Here is a 25609-nt window from a genome sequence, read left to right on the forward strand (position 1 = left end):
CTGTGCAGCTCAGAGAAACCCTCACAGCAAGGCTGATGAGTTTCTGCTTCTCTCCCTCAGATATAACACCTGTGCTGTGCCTCAAACTTCCAACCTCCAAACATGGAAACAATTGTTTTTTAAATCACAGAGTTTCATAGCCAGCCTGGAAACAGGTCTTTTCTCAAAGGCTGCTTTTGCTTCAACAACCACATGCAGCTGTTGCTAACCTGTGAGTTTGGTTTGAGTTAGTTCCATTATTCATCCTTAGGGTAAGGCTGATGGAAGTTTTGCTCCTGTAGAGATGACCAAAGTATTTCTGGTTTCTCCTCAAGTGGAAATGTAGTGCCATGTTAGCCTTACAGTGTAATGCCATATGGCAGCTATTTTTTATATCTCTATTTTTCATTTTTGTGGCCTCACTGAAGGGTTTCCTTCCTCATAATGCTTCCCACAATGCAATCCTGTGTTTTTGGCTTGGGCTGCAAGGTGCTGTGAAGCTCCTGGCTTCACAGAAGATTCCTCTTCAACTGGAAGGAAGGGAACCATCAGGAATCCAAGCAACATGAAGGCAGGAAGAATGGTGAGAATACAACACCATTTTGAAATTTTGTTAAACTATTTTGTTCATTTCTGAAGTTGGCAACTTTTACAGTAGTGGTAATAAATATGGTTTAAGGTGGATTTCTTTTTAAACCTAGTGAAGATTCAAATCTGGAAACATTTGGAATTTTTTCCCCTGCAAAAGTTAATAAACATAGAGAAAGATTTTTTTCAGTCCCCAAGTAATGTGTGACTAAGAATTATGTTGAATCTGAGAAAGTGCAGAAACATCCATGTGATCTGCACAGAATTTCTATACAGAAAATGAGGTGTTACACAGAGAATGAAGTATTAACAAGGCTAAGATTTTTAAAGGAAAGCTGATTCAGAATTATCAGGGACTCATAAAGCTTCACTCGAAGCCTGACCCATTCAAGTAAGAAATACAAACTTCCCCGAGTGCAGCATGAATGAAGGCAGAGGAAAAAAAATCATCCACAAATTAACCCAAATATTTTTCAGCTGAACTTCTGCATTTCCATAGCAACATGCTGGATCTTATCAAAACCTGGATATTGTAAGATGTTTTATATATATTTCAAAATGTATTTACTGAGACAACATAATCCATCAAGCTAGTAAATGCTATGTTATAGATAAGAAAATTACTTGGCCAGGTTGGTTGGAAAATAAAGATTGTGCAATTGGATTTTTTTTTTCCCTTAGGATATGGCATAAAATATTATTATTTTCTGATAAAAATAATCTTCAGCTATATCCATCCTTTGAGATTAATTTGGCTGTGTTCATCTACACTAGATTGGTTTCAAAGATCTCACAGCATCTTGCTCTATCCCAGACAAAACCAGGACAAGATTATATTCCCCATACATAGTAATTCACCTTGACAGGTTTTTGGCAGGAAAACAGGCAGGCCATTCACGGCAATTAGGCAGCAAGTACTATTATTCATGATCCTAGGGTGCTGACAGATTTCCTCCAGAGACTGAAGAATTTCAAACCTGGTCCAAGGGTTGTGATGTCAGAAAAGTTTCATAAGGCTGGAAATGAGTCATGAGAGGTTCAGCCATGAAACCTTCTGGTTTGCAGTGGTCAGCAGCAGGTGCCAAGAGAAGACAGAGCAGAAGGAGCATGGGACAGACGTCCCCAAACAGCTGGGCTGTGAAATTGGAGTTCAGAGATGCTCCTGAGCTAGAGGCTCTTTATCTATGTTCAACAGTCCTTCTAAGATTTTTCTCTTATTAATTTAAGGCGTCTCTGTTTGAACTTGTCACTGCAAGTGCACTGGAGCAAGAAGTTTCACAGATTAACTGTCGGGTGTTGAGCACCTTTCCCCTGTTTTGGTGGCTTTAGTACACAGATTTAATTCAATGTCCTCTAGCTTGACACAGAAAGAAGCTGGAGTCACTGAATGGATTTTTTGTCTGTCATGTACCATATAGACTCCATCATTTCCTTTTTTTTTTCAGATGGGGGCATTCTGGGGCATGGATTTGCTGTTTTTGTGACAGAAAAGCCTGCCTCCAGAACTTGTCAGACCCTTCTCCATCCCTGCGTTCCTGCTCATCTCTTTACTCTGTGCTAACACACAATTTCTTTCTTAATCATAAGAGTTCAAGACACATTCTGAAAAAGTCATCTTCAGCCATCCCCTCATATTCCACTACCTGTCAGTACAGCACAGACAGGCCTTGCAGGAAACTGTTGGAAGCTTTGTGCTTCCATCAGAGGTGGGGTGGGTATCTCGTAACTCTTCTGTAACGTGTGAACAGAAATAGACCAGATTTTGAGAGCTCTGCAGTCCCTCTGTCGCTTTGTGCTAGATAAATCAACTCTCATTTAGCAGGGCTGCATGCGGAGGCCACACACAGGTGTCAGAAGGCAAGCACATTAACTCACAAGTCACTTGTGAGACCAGATTCTAGACTTAACCCTCAGAAGTCCATCTCCCCACCTAGAGTTTGTAGCTCTGAGTCAGGCTGACATCATGTTTTGTAGCCTTTTTGTAATGAAATCTGAGTGGCCAAGAACATCCAAGTTGAAAAGCTGCTGAAATGGGAAGGAAGCAAGGTTTGAGATACCTTATGCAGCCTTCAGTGAGATTGTGGTGAAGCTGTGAGTGTAGCTCTCCAGACTAAAGATTGTCAGAGCACTAGGTGTGGTTTGTGTGTAAAACATGTCTGGAAATGTCAATATCCATCTCTGCTTAATTCCTTAGCAGCTGTGTGGCTTGATGAGGAACCCAAACGTAGGAGAGTACCTGATATTTTACACATGCTTGACATACGGAAGAGGAAGGTGAACGGAGAACTCCAGATGTGATGACTAGAGACAGATTCCGTTCTTGCTTTTTGTCATTAATGATACTTTAAGAATCAAACAAAACTCCTGAGATTTGATTTTTGGCCAGGATTGACCTTTGCTTTTCCAAAAGCAATCTGTGCAGTACACACGCTCATATTAACAAAGGAGGAGGTTAACATGGTGACAACATACACAAAGTATTAGAGACTAAATTGATCCTTGTAGAGGTAAGTGTTCATGAATGTTTAAATAACAACTGAAAAAGAGATACATCAAGTAAGAGTAATCAAAAACCCTGAAAGATGGAGTTGTGCTTGGGCCTCCACAGGTTCCCAACAAATCCAACCTTTTAGGTTTTTTAATTTTTTTTTATTATTTGTTTTAATTTTTTTTTACATTTTTAATTAATCCAACTTTTTTAGTTTTTTAAAAAACAGCTTTGTGTGTGGAGGGCATGTTGTGATTTCACGGCCAGTTAATTCTGTGTACAAAAAAAACCTCCACAACAATAACAACAAAACCCCAAACAGAAAAAAAACCCCTGTATCATGCCAGTATTTTCCAAAGAGTTCGACAGTATTATTACACTTAGTGCTTCCACATTGCTTTTACCTAATGAACGCTCACATCTGCACCATTCTCTGCACGGTGCTCTGCAAATACAATTATTACAAATAATTGGCCTTTCCAGTGCTCATATGTAAGAAAAAAGTCTGATAAAATTCCAGAAAGGCTTTTTAACAGGCAAAACAACAGATGGCCAGCAAGTGGAAGTCAGCAAAGCAGACCGATTTCAGTGTTGCTGTAAAAGTTATAATTGGAAACCCTAACCCAGATCCTCTTAACTACAGCTCTGCTACTTCATTCAAATGTGGTTTGTTTTATGCTTTGGTTCCCTTTTCTAGAAGACAGATATAAATTCCAAAATGTATCCTTTTGTAAGAATTTTATATCTCCTAATCCTCTTTTGTTAGGTTTCATACATACACCATACACATAATTATCGCTTTTTTGCAATGTGAAATTTCTTGTAAAATTTATTGCAAGTTGAGTGAGTCTAGAGATTCAAAGGAAATGGTTTTGAAATTATTTGCAGTGAAGTCACCATTCCAGAATGATTCTTTCTAGTTTATGTCTCTCATTAAGGCATGGGGGAAACAAAATACATAATATTTTAACAGTACTGTTACACTAAACTTTCGTTGCTAGGGAGACAAAGACTGTAGATGAAATCCCAAATTCTCTAGGAGGTGCTAATAACTCAGCAGTGCTTAAGAACTTGTTGAAAAATTCTGCATTCTTGAAACATTTCTCTCATTATTCATCTTTTCTCTCAACACTTACATGTGTACCCTTTGGGTTTTTGGTGGTTTTTTTTAGAAGGAAATACACAGCTGAAAAAGGCTGATTCAGTGAATGCGTTGAAGGAGAAGGTAGCTGGTGTTAAGGGTTGAGTGTCTGACATTTTTACCTGGAAGTTCTAACCTATATGCAAAATTTTAATGTATGCCCTTTCTGCACTCAGCAGCATGGATGAAATGCAGATTTTACAAGGAGAAATGGCATTGTTGACATGCAGTGAGTCAGACTACCGACAGCTCGGCTTTTATGGATGTTAGAAACCCTTCAGAAGTCTCTGGATTGGCATTGTCATCACTGCTGCTTCTTGCCAATGATCCCAGGAAATTTCCAAGCTCCTTCTGTGTTCGTAGGTTTGTCAGCTGCAGGTCCAAAGAGGTTGTGGAAGCTCCATCCTCAGAGATATTCAAAATCCAACTGTGCAGCCTGACCCTGAATCCTACCTCATCGCTCTCAATAGTGCTCAGTGTTATTGTTTTAATAACAAAAGTATTTTTTTATTAAACATAGGATCCATAAATTTGGCAGTGCTGTTGGCAACAAAAATGCTTAGCGAGACATCCACAGTAATATTTAAGGAGGAACAAACCAGTTCCCTCTGAATTACTTTTCAGTCAAATCACAAGCACCATGAAACAATATTTGGTTTATGATAAATTTATCAAAATTGTCCAAATCCCTCCTTCTGCCCCAAATCACAACTTGGTGCTGCTCTCTGCAGACTGTGAGTTGCAGGAAACATGAAGGTCCGTGGCAAATGATGATCAGCAAAGACATTTTTACCAGCTGTTCCGGAAAAAACTTTTTAAAATACATTTTTTACAACTGGCAATCCATGCGTTTGGAAGCAGCATTTTTTCCAGCCACATTGAAATATTTTTCCAGATTCCCTCCACAGCAACTCAGAAGAAACTTTAGAAGGACCAGGACACATGAAAGTGATGTTTCTGCAAGCCTGACAATTTTTTAGTCTGTCAGGAGGCAGAGAAGGCATTTCAGGCAAGTAGGTTTTTCCAAAGAGTCACTTAGTTTCCACAATTCAAGTACAAAATGCATTTTCTTTTTACTTTTTTAATCTAGGTTTTCAATGTGAAGCCATTTTCAAGGAACATTTGACATTTTTTGAGATGGGGGGTTTTCTCTGGTTTTGTTTCTCATTTTATTTTCCCTCAATGAGCAAAAATTTTCCATCTCCATCATTTTGCTTTTCCTTACAGTTTTTTTAAGTGTGTCTGCACCCCTGGGAGACAAGGAGGCTTTTCAACAGGCACTTCTACATCCTGATACTTCTGAGTAAAAACCAAATATTGACCTGTTTTCTGAGAAGTTTGGATTGTAAAAGAGTGTTTATTTCTGAGACAGACTACATGACAGATATTCACTGATGGGATTCTGGTGTCACAGTTAAAAATAATTACAAGCTGTGGATAAAGAGGAAAATGAAACATGAAACAGATGCCTGTTATCAAGAAATAAAAATACATGGAACTTGAGATGTGACAAATGTGAAAGCTTTTTAATAGTCTTCTCAGATGTCTCTACAGGCAATTTCAGTTTTGTTATTTTTGTCTTTGTTTCTCTTGCCCTTACGAAGTGAAAGCGAGATTTTACCCTTTATTTTCTCCACAGAAGGGCAGGAGAGTCAGGAAATTTCCAGATTTCCTGCCTGGATTTCTGTGCTCAAGTCCTCTGTCCAACTTCTCAGCCTGAGGAAAGCTGACCATTTATTTTCTGTATCCACAATGCAGGGGAAGTTTTCAAAAACTGCATCTCCCCAAGACAGCAGTTCTTTACTAAAAGTGTTGCAATGAAGGCCAGAAGGGATTTTATATTTTTCCCTGCCACACCACATTTTTCATTCACATACACAGATATTTGTTAACCCATCATGACAAGGTGAGTTTTTTTTAAGTTTACCCAGAATTCTGCCTTGTCATTTGCCTTCCACTTTCTTGATAAGGAGGCTTCTATTTGTGGGCTGGCATTTCTCTGCTCCTATAGCACATATTAATAAAGCAGAGACTTGGAAAGTCTTTCAACCTATGCAGGAAGCAGGGAAATCCTCCCCTAGACTGATGGCAGTACAGATGATGAAATTTGTCTCTCTCGTCCACTAAAGAAACTGCTAAATGTTATTTTTTTTTCCCATAATAAAAGAGCAAGTATTTTTATTCCTTACTGAGTATCTGGAAGACACTCTAATCAGATGCTCATGAAGAAGGTTAACTTCCTCTTGCAAGGAAGAAGGGAGCAATAGTTTTTTTCCCCTTTTACATTTTTTTTTTTTATTTCAACAAAGCATGCATCTGATAGATACAATCCTATCAGATAAACATGCTGCCTCTTTCAGTGGAAGAGCAATGAAGGAGCTATCTTTTTTTTTAAAGAAAGACTGATATGTTTCCATAAGAGTTCTTTTTCTACTGTTTCATTATAACAAGGCAATTGTGATAAAGAGAGGAAGAAAATTTATTTTTAAAATATTTAGGTTTCTACTTCAGCAAGGTATGTCAACATTTTTTTCCCCTGGGCCTGTTGTAGTAACAATAAAACCGTGAAGAAAATGAGTAATTTATTGTTATCTATGAAAAGGTAAGAATTAAAAGTCGAATGCCTTGCACCACAGCATAATGAACAAACCAAGAGAATCTGGGCTTAAAGGTCTGCAAAGAACTAATAAACCTAAACAATAATTAAACTTTTCATCTCATTTTGTTTGGTTGGTTGGTTTTGGTTTTTTCCCTAGGAGTTGTGTGGATGCCACAAACTCCAGGTATCTCCACTTGTTGTGGGCCTGAGCATCCTCTAAGTGCTGAAGCTCCCTGAGCTCAAGAAATACGGGCACACATTTACTTAAGACTGAAGCCTTCTCAGAGGCCTGAGAACTGCATTCAAACCTAGTCTGAGGGGTTTTTAAGCCTTTAGAACACACAGCCTGTGTATATCAGAAAGGGAATGTGTTCTGCCTCATGTCCATAGTGCTAGCCTTTCGAGAGCCATGGGATCACCAGAAATTCCCAATAAATGTGGTCTATAAATGAAATCTGAGAACATGAAGCACAGTTCTCTTCTCACACAAAGAAACCCACTAGGTTTTGGACAGCACAAGTGGAGATTAACACCAAAGTGGAAAAACCACCCGGGTGGCCCAATTTAACTCCAACCTCAGAGGCTTTACCTCATGAAAGCACACAGGTAATTAAAAGGTGGTTAAGATGACAGCTAACACTGTTACCAGCAATTATAATTTGATGGAATATAAAACATAAAGGCAGGTATCTATAAATAAAAACCCACAAAGCAGGCCAAATAGCATTTCACAATACCACCAGGTCAGAAAGGCGGTAAACTGTGCTGAAAAGAGAGCACCATCAACACTTGGAAAGGAAGCCCTCTCACTGCTCTCAAAAATTTGAAGGCCCAGATGAAACAGATGTAATTGCATTTGGCTCTGAACTTCCCACAAAGGCTGGATTTAAATTAGGCTAGACATGCACCCAAACTGGAGAAACAGGAACTCCATCCCTAAGCAGTGGCTGCCACGGGATGAGTGATTCTGTCTTGTTCCCTGAATTTTTTTTTCCTTTCCTTTATCAAAAGTTTTTGCAAGACATGCTTACTTCCCTGTTCGGGATTCTACTATAATGTATCAATAATAACTTTTGATAATATTGCTGAAATATTCAGGAGGCCCCAAAAAACTGACTGCGCAAACGAAGGTCGTGAAGTGTTTACCTTAAACCTGTACATCCATTAGTGATTAAGAAATTCTCATTAAAATTTAGACTTTTTAAAGAGTATATGGAGGTGGGATGTACTCTGAATCTATAGAAACAGAAAAAAACAAACCCTGTATCCCAAAAAAAAGTCACTTCTAATTTTAGAAATTCAGGGTAATTTGTTTTGAACTGTTTAGATCTACTCTTGACATTGTTACTAAGAAAAGACATGAGGCTTTTTTGTTCTTTAGTAACTTTTGCTACATGAACAGTGCTGCTGCCAATTAGTGCTCTCTTTAGAGAAAAACATCTCTTTCAAAAGCAGTAGGTTCCAGCAGACTTTAGTTTCATAACCCTCCTTGTTTCAAATAATAAAAATAATACCAACTTTGGTATAGTTTTGCTTTAAACTGTAAGTAATGTAAATTGGAAGCAATCTTCCAAGTATCCTTTGTACGGCTTTTCTTGTGGGCATTTGCAGAACAAAAATAATGGCTCAGGCTTGATACAACAAATAAGGAATTTTTGCCTTTTCCCATTATGATGTGGAGCAGAACCTGGCCTAAAGATGTGCCTGCCCAGCTGTTGACAGACAAAAAAAATAATTGTCATTTTGCCACACTGCTGTCTGCTCACATTAAAATCAGAGTTTCTCCAGGAAAAGAGAGCACTGGGCCTGGAATATATGAAATATGGATGCTCCTACATGTCACAGGGGTTTGGGGTTGGCCCACACGAGACAGACACATCACTCCCTGCCCTCACTGCCAGGCGATCAGGGAAGCTTTTGGGCTGTGCTGTGTGAATTTTTCTAGCGTTTCTGAACTTTCAAAGGTGCTGTGTAAGTTTTTCTGAAAGAGGGTTATGATATTTATAATGGTACAAAGGATCCAGTCACCAATATATCTTACTACTGTCATTAATATTAGCAGCTGGAAATGGAGATGGTAGACAGCTTTCAATGACTGTGTTAAGATTTATACAAAACACAGGATTTACACTCATAAAATCCTTCACCACCCGTAATGAAAAACACATTGCTGATTTCACCAAAGGCAAGAAGACACTTTCTGGCACTTTCAAAGGAGGAACAAGAGAGAAGGCAAAGGAAGACAATTATTGCTTTTAGTTCTGCAGGAAAGCCCACCACTGGCTCCTCAAGTGCTGATTATTCACTGCTGTTTCAGCCAGTGCCATTTGAAGAAATGCCAAGTTCAGTGACACTAATCCAAATTAAACCTGTGTATGATCTGGCCCTTGCTCTGTGTGATGCTCACTTGCTGTTGATATAAATGCAATTACTAATACCCAGTGAGGAATGAACAAAAAAAATACAACTACCCAGGGATGGAAGGCAGCTTCCTTTCTCTAGTAATGGTTGATAGTGGCTTGTCTTGTCATGACAAGTTTCCAATGGAGTCTAAGTAAACGTGCTGAGTCCTTAATGTCTCATTCCACTCCAGTACAACCACAGGATAATCTGGAAATGTACAGATCTGTGTCATGATGAGACCTGTTTCACCACAATTTTGTGAAAGCTTTTGGCTCCGTTCAAGGTTCTCAGATAAATGTGAGGATTTGTCATAAGGTTTTCCCTAAGAGATAGGTTCACAGAAAAGCTGGAAATGGATTCTTTTCAGTTTAAAGGACAGAGCTCCAAACAGTTCAGCTCAAGCCTTTTCCCCTTTGGATTAATTTTTTTCAACTTGTAGCAGTGTGCTCACATTAGACAGGGACAGCAGCTCTATCCACACAAGAGGCAGCCCAGGGATCCCAAGACATCAAGGAGACTTCCATGCTTTCCCTGCCTGAGCCCTCTCATGTGAGCAGTTCTTCATATGAGCCCAAGCACCCAAAGAAAGTTTGCCCTAGAACTGATGAGAAGCAAAGTACTTTTCTGAGACAAGTACCCTTTCATTTTTGCATCTGAAGCTACTACTACCCACTTTTCGGAACCCCAAGTCAGAAGGACAGCCTAAGGCAAACAGGTAGATTGGGCTGAGGAGAGCACACGAAGGTGCGCACAAAGAACATCTTGTGTGTGTGCATAGGTCTGATCTCTTCACCCCTGGGCCAACATGCATTCCCAACAGGTTAATTCTGCCTAAGATCTTTCCCCTCCCTAGTGTCTCCCCTGTCACCACAGAGCTGAAACCCTGGAGTTTCTGCAGATATTGCAAATGCACACAGCTCTGGTTGTGCAGGAGTGTGACTGAGAGACCAGGCACTGCTGCTTTTAGGGCTAGTTCCACAGAATGAGAAATGAAACGCTGTGCTTCAGGCAACACAACAAGCCAAACCCCACAGCTGCATGCTGATCTCACTTTAATAACCAGATAGATCCTGGTTATTGAACATCTGATCCTCCCGGGTTGCTCTTTTGCAAGGCCTCAGCAGCCCGGCCCCGACCCGGGTAGAGGGTCCAGCTGCTACTGTCCTCAGGATTACCCCGGAGTAGTGACTTTGGTAAGTGAAACAAATCTGATCCAGTTATCCGGAAACTAAAGCTTTCATAAATCGAAAACAACAAACACAACACCACAAAGACAATAAAGCTGGCCTGGAAAATACTGAGGCCCGCCCTCAGGCACAGCTATTTATAGATTATGGATGGGGCGGAGCTAAGGCGGGGCCTGAGGGAAGAATCCAATGGAGACAGATGATTAGGAATATTATAATTTCTGCGGTAAAAAGTAGCCAATGGAAAGAGGAAGAACAGAGAACATTCTGGCAGTAATTTACATAGACCCAATGGGGGAGCTTCAGGGGCAGGCCTACAGCTGACTGTGGGAGAGAATTTTAAAATTTGAGGAATTTTCAGTGAAATTCTTTTATCCCGGTGGAATAAATCCCTACAGTGCAACATAGGGAAGATGCCATCCTTGCTTAGAGAGGGCAAAAAACCTCTTACTTTGAGAGAGATAAAATTATGACAATTTAACCAGGCAGCGCCTTCTCCTTTGTTTACATTTCTTTCCACTTTTCTCTCTCCTCCACCACCTGACAGCTGAGACTTTCCAGAAACTTTGAACTGCTCAGGCTGAATTTATCAGTATCTAGGAAAGCCGATGTGAGTTACCATTCTTCTCATTATAATGATACTAGTTAAAATTTCCTTACAGGTACAAACTGAATACTATTACAGCATTTAATACTAATTTATGCTACTTTCAGAGCTAATTCCTATTCCAGGGAACCAGGCCGAGGGTTTTGGAAGTAAATGCTCGCTCAAACCATCATTGTTTCTGTTCAAGAGTAATGCAAGACACACATAAGATGTAATTAAACTACAATCCATCGAAATTTTGTACAAAGCTACCTGGATAAATGGCCATTTCCAAATGTGTGCTTCATTCCAAATTCAGCACCATTTCTTGTCTTCAGCTTTATAGAGGGAAAAATGCGTGTTTCAATAAAATTAAGAAATGTATCGTGTCATTTTAAGAAATTTTATGGCAATATAGAACTTATGTGCATGAAAAAAAGAACTCAGAGGAGCAGTATTAATTACATTAATTATGTATATTTTCAAGAACTTCAGAAACCATGTTCCAGAACTGGCTGAAAACTAACACACCACACTCTTTGGGAAATGCTTATGTTTTGCTACCAGGAAAGCAACAAACCAGTTTGGCCAAAATTTCTGTTAGCAGTGAAAATGAAAAATGGAAAATTTAGTCCTACACAGAGAATCCTTTCCTTACTGATGTGGTGGCCTGGGTTAATGAGAAATCTTGTTCAGGACATTTTTGAAATTCTGACCTGTATGCCAACAAAAGTGTTTCTAGAATCAGCCAGCACATAATTATGAAATAATGGAGACCGTTTGGCAGGTCCAGCTCAATCACTTTTTTTAATTTTTTTAATCTTATGATAAAATGTGTTGTGGGACGATAAAGACTTGAATAATATGATGTTGAAGCCAAGGTGCTCAGAGAATGTCCTGTTGTCTTTACCTTGAGAAAAAAGACAGCTTCCTTTTCTCTCTGCCTTGTAATTACTGCAGAATCTGGTAAATTCTGCTGGCTGGGCAAGTTGAGTGATTTTTTGAAAGAGCTTAGGAACAAGTAACAGCTATAAAAATAAACAGTGTATTTATTTTGGGACCTTTTTTCTCCTGGCGCAGCTGTGCATTCTTGGGTGATTTATCATCAGCACCGCTCTTATGAGTTTTACTGAAGACACCTAAATTTGCAAGAAAGGGAAACAATTGTGCTACAACAGCAGCAGAAACAGGCTTTGGTTAAATATATCTGAATTTCCATGACGTTGTTTTATTTCTGCTTTTGGCTTTTCTGCATTAATTATTTATGTCTCAAAGGCATTTGGTCTTCAAAAAACGATGCTTGAAATTTGTAGGCTTTGGCCAAGCTGTGGTCATGGGTGATGAAGATTGGAGGTGCCTGGTAGTCCTTGGTAGGAGCAGATTTGTTTTACTCTCCTGACATCCTCCTGAACCTAAATCTCACTACAACAGCACATCACTCCTTTTAATTTTTCTCTCTCTGGAAATGTCACTTACTACCTGCCTTTTTTTGTATTGCAAGTGAGCACAGATGCCTTTTTGAGTGGCAAACCCACTGAAAAAAAGCGTAAAGAATGACAAAAGTTACAGAAGCATTAGCTTGCTTTTCTAGCATAACTGGAATAAAGTTAATAAAGTCAATAAAATAAATAAAGGCCGTATTCATTAATCTTTTTTCTCATCTGAAATGTTTCCACTATACAAAATAAGCACTATATAAACAGTTTTCATGCAGTGTATTTGACATATATAATGTACAACATAATATGTATATAATCCTTTGGATTTAAATACATTTATTTGGTAGGAAAAGGCACAATCAACAGCATTCCTCCAATCTCCAAGGCAACAGATCCAACAAAAAATACATAGACATGATCCAGAAGTTCTTCCATAAAAAAAAAGAAAAAAAAAAGTTTATCCCTTGCAAGTTTTTTTATATCCCTTTCTTTAGGGATAATTGAAGAATCATGTTGCTCTTCTTTGACCTGTTTGGTGTGCATGATTAAGATCCTCAAGGGGACAGGAGGTCATCAGGCTTTGATGTCAAAATATCCAAAACAGTTCTGTTCCTGAGCTGGAAATAGCTGTATCTTCATCCACAGAATTGTTCTCTCTCCCTCAAAAAAAAAAAAAAAAAGAAAAAGAAAAACAAAACCCATGAGCAAAACAAAACAAAAGACACCCTTCTCTTTTTGGACTTGCTAAATAAGGCTCATTTCCTGACACCATTATTCATCCCACTATCTCAGTCTCTGAGAGGTAAACTTGATTTTTCTTGCAGCCATTTTATTGGGGCAGCATCCTCTTTCCAGTGAAATTACTCATGGAATTTCTACTACCATTACCTGAGCTGTCTTTAAGAATGAGCCAGGTAAACTTGGAACAACTCCATTTCTCTTCTTGCCACCAATTTTTTCTGCTTTGTGCAAGAAGACATGAAGTTTTTCTGTCCAGAGTTTAAGGCTGATGTATTTTCTTGAGGGTTAGTCTCTGTAGCCATTAGCTTTGTTCATAAAATCTATATTTAATAAATGTGACTTTTCCTCTAGAATGTCTTTGAGGAAGAAAAACTTCTAGAGATAAAATCACCAGGAAAATAGTATCATCAAAAAAAACAAACAAACAAACAAACAAAAAACCACAATTAAGTCTAAAGGGAAATAACTCCAGAGATAGTTTTGGATAGCCACTGGATAAATGTCTCAGGCCTGAATCAGCCAAGAGAAAACCAGCATAAGTGAAAATAATTGTTTGCAAGGAACAATTATTTTTCCTAGTTAATACTAACAAGCATTATTCTGTTTATTTAATTTCCATGTTTGAAAATTGTTGTAGAAGCTCCTAGTATTGCATAGCTGCGTATTTAAAACATAACCTCTACTCTGCTTTATCAGCTACTAAAACAAAAGCCCAAAATGATTGAAAAAAAAATAAGAGCAACAACATATTCAACAAGAGATTCAATCTGTGATAATTCACGTGTTCTTCTGATATTGCAGATGTACCTCCAAATGGTTGAAATAGCTAATTTCAGTTTTCTTGTCTAGTGGTTTTGCTTTTGCTGAGAAACAAACCCAGGTGGAATTTTCTAATCTGAAACTTCCCTTTTAGAGAGGAAAGTACAGCGGAATTTGGGGCTGGCTGCAACCAGCTCAATACACCACTTTTCCTTTGCTACTTGATTCCACAGGGGAGAACAGAAACCTCAATTAGCAGACAGAAAAAGGACTTTATGGGTCAAAAGTAAGCTGGTTACCTAATTATGGATACTGCCATTGGTGAGGTTTGAGATTTCCTTGCTCTTATTTTTTCTTAGCTGTTCATCCCTATGTTCAAGGCTGCACAAACTACTAATTCACTGGGAAAGGATGATTATCCCAAATGGAAAACACCTGTGCTCTCTAACTAGAGGATGCAACTCACTTTTGTCATTTTGCAATGTAATTGAGGCTTTAAGCAAGTTGATTTAATAAGAATAATCTGGGAAAGATCCAGAGCTACTGCAGAACTCCTGGGAGAGAGCATTATTCAGTGCATTCTCAGAAGGATTTTGCCATTTCTGAAAAATTAATAATTAAATTTAATCCAAATTTTAGCTTTTGTGTTGCATTCAGACTGCTGCTGGGGTTTCTGTGTTCGGTTTTGTTCTTGGTTTTGGTTTGGGGTTTTTTTTGACATCTTAACAGAGCCATGGATTGGGAAGCTTCTACATTCACACCATCTTCAGTTGGCCCAAATTCAGTGCTTAGGTTTAGTTCAGGATGTTTGACAGAAAAAAAATTATGTTATGTTCAAAAAATGTTCCCTAATTTCAAAACAAAAATTGTACCAACACTGAGTATCTGAGATACTGGAGATATTTTCAATATTTGTACCATTTAAAAAACAAGCCCTGCTGTTTCAGATAATCCTACTTCTCCGTGACTTTCTGCCTTTGAAGTGGAAGTGTCTCACACAGTCAAGAATTCAGAAACTAAAAATTCTGAAACAGAGGGAAAGACAAAGAGGAAAAGAACACATACAAGTGGAATAATCCCAAAAATGAGGCTTTTCCGTAGGAAATATTTTAGTTTCAAAGTATTAACATTTTGGCAAAGATTATGTCTTGTGAATTGCCAAGGTTAGAAACTAAAAAGGAAGACCAACATGCTCAAAAACAATTGAAACTTTTCCTTTGGGGCTGAAAAAATGCCAGGACTATTTTTCACCACTAATTTAAATTGGAGAGACTTTCCCTTGAGGATTTATGTTTAGTTAAACTCTAATTTTTCCATCAGAGGGGGAAGTTTTTAATTAAGTTCACTGCTATTCATTGGCACTGAGGTTCCTCTCTCCCTGTTCACCGACTTTCAGATGGGAGCTCTGGCACTGTTTGGTCCCAAAAACCAAAATTTTGGGACAGGCAGGTATTTTAATGAGCATAATGTGGCTTCACTCAATGTTTTACAAGCTTGTTAAACAGTGTAGTCTTTCCTCATTCCTCTGAAAAAAACACTGGTTGTAAAATGTTTTCTTCTTTTACAGAAAAAGCTGAACAATTTTCTAAAGAACTGTGGTGTGTGCCCTCCCATCAGAAGTAATTCAGATGAACTTCTGAAATGTATTGGAATTTAAATGCACACTTTTCTCATTAAAGTTATACATTGCTCAAGAAAAAATAGCTGCCAACGTGATAATTGAGGCATTGTGATCAGCAAATGCCATTTTTCCCCCGGGCAGCACGTGTTAAAAAAATGCAAACAGCAGAGTAGAAAAGGATCTGCATAGATGGAAATGGTATTTTGAACAGATGAAGAGCAGATTTGAAAGCAGAAACCCAATTCCTACTGTATTTCAGAGCACATAAATAGAGAATAGATGTGTCTCATTACCAAAATTCAAAAATTTGCTGTGTATTATCTCTTCTATTTCAAAAAGCAGCACATTGAAAGTAGATTATGAAATGGCTCTAATTTAAGGGTGGAAGATTTCAAATACAGGACACGGAGGTGCCATAATTGTGTTTAATTTATCTTCCCAAGACAAAAACAACAAAATCAAAAAAAACCAAAAACCAATAAAAAACTACCAAGTGCACACACAATTCACAAAGTATGCATTTTAAAAATAGAACAGTGAACAAAAAAATTTATCTTTCAGGGAGATTAGACAGTGAATACTTGACTAATGGAGAGGAATAAGATCTTTATTTTTGTCATCTGACTACCCATCCTTGCTCTCTTCAGACTTTTTTTTCTCTCCTCAGAGTAGCACTGTGCCAGTGACCATGTGAGATGAGGTGCTGGAGCACTCAGACTGTCCATAAGGAATCCATGGTGTTTTCTTCCTTAATTCCCAAAGGGAAAAAATATAATTTGGCTTATTTCTCCTGTGCAGCCCTGACGAAATTTTGGTAGAAGGGAAGAGGGAGCATCCAAGAAGATCCATCAGGCTGCTCTCAGACCGAAGGACACAAAGATTTGAGAAAGGAAGGATGTGAGCACAATCACTCAGAGCCACCTTGAGCAGAAGAGAGAGCAAAGCAAAATGTTCTGGAACAAGAATCCTAGGACATGCCTTGGGCAGGGAGCCAGGTGAGCACAAGCAGCTCGCAGAGGAGTGTCCTGCTGCTGTTAAAGTGGAGGTGGAGAGGGATTGCAACACATCCTTCAACAAAAGCACAGCTGTGTCAGGTACATTGACTGAAGCGTTGTGCAACAGTAAAAACAAAACTCAGATTGAGGCACTGACTAATCCTGAGTGCTACAACCATCAGATTAGAAGAAATAAAAATATGTTTTAAAAGTGCATAAAAAAGCAGGGAGAGAGGATAAAAATCATGAACACCTTATTGTCCCTGCTTAAAAGGTATAAAGTATTTAAGGGTGGTTGTACCACAGAAATTACCTGAGAAATCCTGTAAAGAAGTTACAGCGTTAATGTTCATTCATTATTACTTTCTCACATGAAAGAGAAAAGCCAACATTCTGCTTTCCTGTCTATTTAAAAATGTATGGAATTCCTCTCTGGAAAGAGTTTTATGCTCCTTGTGTTAACAGAGTTGCATGAGGAATGCTCCACTGTGACTAAACCTCTCATGTTGACAGAGTTCAGGATTCAGCACCAAAGTGAATGGATTAACACGTTACCTGTGGGTGGTAATTTCCTCTAATTGCACAGCCCTGATGCTTTTCTGCACTCTCCCAGCTGGTATGGACCAAACTTTGTCAGGACACTCATGTAAGAACTTGAGGGAGAGATGGTCTGGTTCTGCAGAGACAGAAAAATTCTCACTCAGTGCTCAGTACAGAAAGACTCACTGCCCTGAAACCAGAAACAGGCACCTGACACCAGCAGCACTCAAAATCTCCACACAGACCACCCTGTCTTTAGCCCAAAGTCTTTGGCCTGGAGTCTCCAGGAAGCTGGTTGTCTCTTCCAGCTGTAAAACAACAAAGTGATGAAAACGGGCAGGAGCAGAAAGGGGCACAGCTGGTAAGGGTGGATAGTTTTTGGCTCCCAGTGAATTATGCAAGTTTGGATTTCACACCAGTTGTCTGTCCTCAGTCCTTGTGGGTGTTGGCTTCTTGTTCACAGCTGAGTGAATGTTTCATTTACTTTCCTAGCTTTGATGGGGTTTTGAAGGTGCTGTGGACTGGGTAAGAACATTTTGAAGAGGGAGTGGAAAGGAACCCTGTCTTTGGTTCTGAATTTGTATTAAACTCCAAGTAATTGCTTAGTCCCTTTCTATTTTCCTCTCTCCCTGTTGGAAGAGTTGCAGCATAATGGTTTTTGTAGCAGGAGGTGCCATAGATTTCACAGCATCAGCCTGTGAAACCTGCATTTTGTATGCTGTCAGCTTTTCTTCTGTGTGACAAAGAAAGTTTTTACTTTCCTTGACTCCATAATCCACGGAGTTCAGCTGTTCTGAAGCTGTTTTACGGTTAATATTAAAAAGAAGTAAAGGTGGAATAGGCCAAAGGACAGCTCTAGCAAGCTTCAGCCTCTGAGGAAAGTCTGTGGGGCTCACAGTCTCATTGGAAAATCCATGATTTGTTTGTCCTCTGGAGGACTCTTGTGCTGGGGTTTGTTGCTGGCTGTGCTACGCTCCCCAGCCAGCATTTTCCAATTTACTGCTGGTCAAAAAACAAGGCATCCTCAAGGAAGTGGCCATTAGGTTTATTTCACAATGTCTTAATTTCAGCAGGAATACAAATATTTGATTTTAACCTTGTTTTGTTGTTGTGGTTTCTGTTTACCATTCATTTTTCAGTTGTTCTTAAAAACAAAATACTGCCCTAACTCTCCTCTCTCTGAATCTTGTTTCAGGCTCGTTACAATCACTAGGTATAACTAGTTTATTTCCTAGAGGGAAAAGACATAAATTAATCCAATGAATTCCTTTTATTCTATGTTTCAGTGTATGAGCCAAACAGCATTTGCACCTATTCTGGAGATCCCAATTGAAAGGAATATTATTTATTCAGACACCTACCAGCACAGATGTCTCCACAGAACTCTCAGAAGAGAGTGGAAGTGATGCCCAAAGGGGGAAATTACTGCAGAATTTGTTTTTTGACACTGCCTATCAGGTTCATGGGTCTTCACTCCAACAGTTCCGTTGTGCAAAACCTGATCTAAAGAGCAGACTGACCCTTGGAGGCAAATCATAAGTAACATAAAGGCAAAAAATGTATTTTTTTATAATAATTTCTACTGCAAGACAAAAATCAAACTAAATCCCTGCTTCCTCTTAGAAAGAGAGAGAAATAATATTTATTTCAAAACAAAAAAAAAAAATGTTAGGATTCATTGGAGCAATTGTTCTTCCAGAAAACATAATTATTCCTCACTACCAGGCATCCCTTGCTCAACCCAGTGGACTATGGTTCCTGTTCAGTTTTCTCTGAGTACTTGTGAAATTTTCTGATAGCCAATTTTATGGAATGGGATTGAGTACTGATAATCTGCTAAAATCATACTTTTAGGAAAAAAAAAAATTAAAATAATTTAAAATCTGCAAACAGCTGAGCAGAGTTGGCTGTTAAAGGCAAGGAGAGCTAGCCCTTGGATGAATTGAGGAGAATGGAGATTAAAATAATGGCAGCCTCAGAGAAGTCCATCTCAAACAAATTATTAAAACTTGCAAGGTCATTCCTTTTTCTGTCTGCTCACTGGTGCACATTTTGTATTCCAGAGGGTTTTCTTTTCCAACACCTGTGCTCAAACCTGGCAGAGATCACAGGAATGTGACATAGGCAGGATAAGGTCACACTTGCCTGGAACACATGTTGGTGGTGAAAATTTGGACTTTATCACCAATTGGACCATAAAAGGCAGCTTGTGAGGGACTGAAGATTTTGCAGAGTTTTAGCAGATGCTGCTAAGGTTTCCAGAATTTAAATCACAGGCTAGTTTTCAGAAATGTCTGTCCCTTATCTCTTCTTTCCCCTGTCTTTCCTCCCCTGTTGTTAGAACAGCCAAATACCTTGCAAGGGTAAAGATTTTTGGGTTTTTTTCCTTATGTTTCCATGGCATTGTGGGACAGATCTAGGCTGGGAGAAATGCTGGTGGATTTGCTGACCAACAACAAAGAATCTTTCAGAGATAAGGAGGAGGTGCTCTTGTAAAATGGAAGTCTTTACTTTCATTTGAGTCATTGCTTTCATTAAAGGGGCTCTTGGTTTACAAACATTTCTATTTGTATTAATTTTTTAAGTAAGGAGTTGATAAGTATTCCCAGTTCAAGACTAGATGATGATAAAATTAAAATTAAGCAAAACCTCTGTCTGAAATCTACTTTGAGTAGTGTAATGGGAACAAAGCCTTTCAATTAATTATTTTAAATGGAGTCTTGTCATTTGATATAAAATGCAGAGAGAGATCTGTGTTATGTGTCAATAACTTTACTGTTCTGAACTGTTTATTTTCTCTTCTTGTGCCTTTTGAGAAAGATTGTGATCTTGAACTGCAGTGAATGTCAGGCAGGGTTATTCAGATGATGATAAAAGTGAAGTTCCTTCATTAGAGAGCAAATTAGAAAGTGTGGCTTGGTTCAGTGTGCTAAAAAAAGGCAATGCAGTAGCTTTTTATAAATGTGTTCAAACTGGCTACACATCAAGAGAGGGGGGAAATTATCTTAAACTAATACTGGCAGCACATCAGATGGTTGTAAATTGGTCGTGTATGAGTTTAGACTGGAATTTTGAGAGAAATTTTCTAGCCACCCAAATGGTGGAGGTCTGGAAAGGTCTTCAGAACAGGGAAAGGAATGCAAATGTTTGTAAGATGCATCTTGATAAGCAGAACCCTTGAAGGGGGGACTTGAATTTGTGAAGACTTGAGTTATTAAGCAGTATAAAGGGAAACTGTGTCACTCTTTATTTATAAAACACTTGTAGCTGCACATTCCAGGAGAGACTTTCTCCATTTTATTTTCCCCTGTGGCAATTTACAGTACTGACTTTTTTCTTTAAGACTGATTATGAGATGATAAAAATGGTGGTCTATTTATGCACAGACCCTGTGTAGTATGATGAACTGTGAGGTGTTGGTTGTGAGGGTTTTTAAGCCAAAAAATACAAAATATTACTAAAGATGCAAAATTTCACTAAAATAGAATGTAACAGTTTAGGGTGTAACAGACTCCAGCCTGAAATATGTGTATTTTTGATATTCAGCATTAATGAAGTAGTTCAGTGCTTTTATAGACTAGGAACATAATTACTATTTTATGGATAGATTATTAATTAATGTTATTGTTATTATTATCATCATAATTGCTATTATTGTTATTATCATTATTATCATTATTATCACCATTACTATTGCACTCTTGTAATTTTTTATTTAGGAAGAGCTCTTTTTAGGCAGGTTGAAGGCAACATCCTGAGTGATAAAAATCACCCACTGATTTTAAATTCATGCCATATTTGTATGACTGAGGGCAATGAACAAGAAAAATTCACCCCAGTTTTGTCTCACTCTTTCTTTAAGACACAGTGATGCTATACTCTAGCTCCAGATGGTAATCCCTCTTTTTTACTTGGGTGCATAGCTCTAATTTTGTTTTCTAGTTTTTCCTATCACACTGAGCACGAGAATATTTACTGAATCCAAGCCATCACAAAGGGTTAAATGTCAATCTGAGTTTGCCACAGCATTTTCATATGGTGAATTAGCAAGAAAGTACACCTTGCTCAGGCCAAGGCCATGCACCACACATGGCTGATAGTTTTTAAAGGCTTCAACCCCTTGTTTGGATGGGAAAAGTTTAAGTGTAGCTCTTGCCTTTTGCATATGCTCTGCCTTAAATAAAATGAGCAGGTGAATGTTAAAAATATATCAATTTGTTCTAATCCGAGGAAACTATCACGTTGCAATAATGAATAATTACTGCTACGTCTACTGACTACTGTTTTCTGTAGAGAACCTTGATATTTCTTTAAAAGACCTTTTTACAGCTTTTCCACTCCTCTACCTGCTGTGTTTCACTGCTCCAGGGCTCTGCAGGATTCAGGGATTAAGCAACCTGCAGAAGACTCACATTTTCTGAGTCAGATCTGGGATGCTCTCCAAACCTGAGCTCAGGGCCAGGGATTTGTATGTGGGATTCCTTCTCTCCTCTCCCTCCACAAGGCATTGGAGCTGCACTTACTTCAAAACTGTCTCATTCACTCAGTGATATGTGGGAAGGAAAATCCATCCCTATCTCCCATCCTACCACAATAGCTGTGGAATGGCAAGGAGCACTGCTTGTACTGCGGAGCAACTCTTTATTTCTCTTGGGCCTAGCTGTATTTACAGCAGGGTATGTGTTTCTGGCATAAATCATAACTACACCCCCTTGCATTTACATCTGTGGCTGGAGTCCCAGGGCAGTGAAGGCTTCAGGACAGAGGAATGAGGCAGAAAATGCATCAAGCCTTTAGGGCAAGCACTAGGTGTAAGAAAGCTCCTGGAGCTGAGCCACAGCTGCAGGCTGGAAGAGGCACATGGTTACTAATTGACCACAAATGATTTAACATCTTCTGTGGTAGGTCCTGCTGTGGGGTGCCTGACAGCTCCAGCACTGATTCAGAGGGAGGAGAGCTGCAGAGTCACTTCCTGTGGCATCCAGTTTTGGTTGGAAATGGCCCAGTAAAGCAATTTTGGCCCATGAGGGCTGCTGGACTGATTGCTGGTGGTGCCTAGGAGCAGCCAGGACGGTGTCAGGCACTGATCTTCACACCCCTCTGCTTTCCCATGAGGTTTCTCCATGCACAAGGGTTGTGCCCATCCTTTCCCAGTCTCCTGAAAAGGTTTCCTGCCCCTGGCTTTCCCTCTTGTGCACTGGAAAGGCTTCATTTGCAGTTTCTCTCCAGGTCCACTGGTCCTCAGGCTCAGTCCTGGGAATAGCTGGAGCTCTCAGTCTTACAGGCAGGAGCCACAGAGTGAGAGGCAGGCTGCGTCACTGTACCTATAATAGCGTCAAAAACTCATCCAGCAGCTCAAGAGTGGTGCTCTGCTGCACAGAGAAAACTGAGGAGCCAATTTTTGGGGTGTTTTCTGCTCTGTCGTGTGAGCAGTGTCACCAGTTAAAGCTTCTACTCCCCAGGTTTTACTTGCTGTTGTTTAGCTGGGTTATTTATGGGGATAAAAAAATAATTGTCTGGGGATGATTCACAACAGCCTTGGGCCAAGAGCTTGCAATTGTCAGTGTGAAAACTGAGTCAGCTTTGTGTAGTTCCAAGGGTTCTTGAATATATGTTGACTTTGTCTAATTTTCTGAAGACCTGCAGAAGGACTGAATCCTTGCTGCTGTCCTTCACACTTGCATGGGGCTTCTTTTTTTTTCATTCTTACAATTAATTACTTCCACATTCTTTCAGTCTTCAAATTAGGAAGTTGTTTTTTTTCCTCCTGACCATGTTACCTGTACAACCTAAAGTTATTTAACGCAAGGTTTGTAAGTCTATTTTGAAGTTATTTAAACATTGTTATTACCTTCCATAGATTAGTCCTTTCCAATTACAACTCCACATGCTACTAACTCTTGCCTTGGCATAACTAAATGAATGAGTTTAGGCATTTTGAATTATATGCCAGTGATATTATTTGGCTCTTTGCTCTTCCTTTGAACTTCATACTAGTATATATGTGTAACTATAAACATTCTCACGTTTATACTCATTTTATATTTATGTATTTAGCTTCCTTTAATGCTACAGGTTATCATTTTATTAAGTAACACTAAATTTGCTCCTATGTTCACTGCTTTATTCACATTACATGTCTATATGTATGTGTGTAATTTTGGGTTTTGAATGTATGTGTGTGTGTACACACAGCTCAAGTTGTCTGCACACACAATCAATTGAAAACTGCCAGATTAAAATTATGGACAATCTGCAAGGCTGTTATTTTTGGAGAGGTAATAATTGTCTCCCAAGTGTGATGACACACAATTATTTTTAAGCACAGACAGAAAAAAAATCATGACATACCTCATGTATGTCATGATGAAAAATCATGTCATATATTTTGAGTGTTGTAGAAACAGTCTGGAAAATGAGATCTGACAGCTATTACTCCAGATGGATGACAATATCCAAAGAACAATATTCTTACCATCTTTCACATGGAGTTCAATACAGTTTTTTGGTTTTTTTTTTTACTTTCCTGTAGAAGAGTGATTTTTCATTATAAACTTTTAATTGAGAATAAACCAGTTCTATAATAGCCATACACGTTTCCTCTGTTCAGAAGAAAGATCTCAACTCAGCTGCTTCTCCAGAGAAAATTCTTTACTGAGCAAGGTTACTGAGGAAAAAATCCTCTCTAAATAAGTGTGCCATTCCAGCTGAGGTCTGATACCAGATTTCCCAGGGGAGAAATAGGCACACACAGGGCACATCCTGTTTGGGGAACTCAAAGGAAAACATTTGGTGGTGGTGGTGACTCAGAGAGGCATCTCTGCCCTCTGAGTCAGGGCTGAGGCAGCACTGGGGCACTGCTGAAGGTGCTGAGATCTGGGTGAGTCACCACAACCTCCACTGGAGGCCCCAGAACCTTCTCCTGCATCTGCTCAGGCATTCTCAGGCCAAACCCTGCACTGGGCAGCCCTGCCAAGAGAAACCTGCCCTGCAGTTCCCTTTGCTGACTCACTTTTCCCTTCCCCAGAGCATCTCAGGCTGTCCTGGGGATGATGCAGGGACTTGGGCACCAAGGTCAAAGCTCATGGTTTAGCACTTGGTATCTTTTGCATCTTGACAATATTCCAGGATTAATGTTGAACACAATTTTCTAAGAGATCATTTCTGCAATCAGTTCCTGATAAATCTCAATTATTGAGATTTGTTGAGGATTTTATTGCAGATGGCCTGAAATTTCACATCCTCTGGTGACGTCAGCTATCAGAGGGAGCAGAGGGGCTGCAGACAGAACCCCACCTGTGAGAGTGGCAGCCAGCACAAGTTCTGAAGCCCTGGCTGGGTGGTAGCTCAGATAAGGCAAGCAAAATACAGTGAATACAGTTTTTCTTACTGTTGTGTATTGTATTGTTGTACTGCTATGGTGCCTGCAGAGAGATGATGTTCTGTTCCCACGTTCTACAGTAAATGTCTTCATGATATTATTATGTTGGTGGTGGTAGTAATTCTTGTTGTAGTTGTTGTTGTTTTGGTGTTTTGGTGTTATTAATTTATTATTTTTTTATTATTTTTTTATTATTATATCACTGGCTCATTTAGTTTGCAAAGATCTCTAGGGTCACGAAGTCCAGCCTTTGACTGGTCATCATCCAGGCCTGAATTACTTAAAAAAAATGTGGAGACTTCATTTAATTTAAGAAGTAAACCTTGAGAGAAACTGAATTCTCCTTCAAAAAGAAAAAATAAAAACACAACAGTGCTCAGGTTGTTCTCTTGTGTTGTGTTTACATCTGTAACTTCTGGCTGAAAACTGCAAGATGTGATCCAGGAGCTGGACCACTTCACAGTCTGAAATTGAACAGGTACTTTACTAGTTACTAGTGGAGCTGTCATTCTTGAGGGGCTGTTGTCATGTTTATAACTCACTGTGTCATATTAAAAACAAACAAAACACCCCAAACCAAAAATCAAAATCAAACATAAATTGTTAAACTGCAGTTGTGGATTCTTTATTCCCTTCAGAGCTTTTGGAATAATTGCACATAAGCTGTGAGAGTGTAGCAGCAATGTAATGCCCACACTTCCCAGAACTATCAATGTCTTGGAGTTGTTTAAAAGCTTTCAAAATAATAGAACTAATAACAGTCATTATTAGCAAAGAATTATATTATTACTAATAATTATCCAGCTTTGACTGCCATGATTTAAAATTTTAGGATATGTCCTCCTGCTGTGAGAATAGATAAGGAGAAAGATGGAAGTAAAAAAGACTTTTGAGTTTTTTTCACCTGAATAGATGTTGATTTATTTCTTTTTCCTGATGAACACTCAGCTTATGTATTTATTTTCTGAGCATTTGCAGTTTCAGATTATTTTAGTAAACACCCATGCTTGAGATGAAATACCACCTTTTCTTGATTTTTTTAAAAGTAGCAAAATAACTCTTTTGTGATAATGGTTGTCAGGGTTTTGCAGTGTGTGCATAACAAGCAGGAAAATATTTCCTACTCAGATGGCACAGTCCCCAACTGGATGGCTACTTGCCA

Source organism: Parus major, chromosome Z (genome assembly GCF_001522545.3).
Source record: "Parus major isolate Abel chromosome Z, Parus_major1.1, whole genome shotgun sequence".
NCBI lineage: Eukaryota > Metazoa > Chordata > Aves > Passeriformes > Paridae > Parus > Parus major.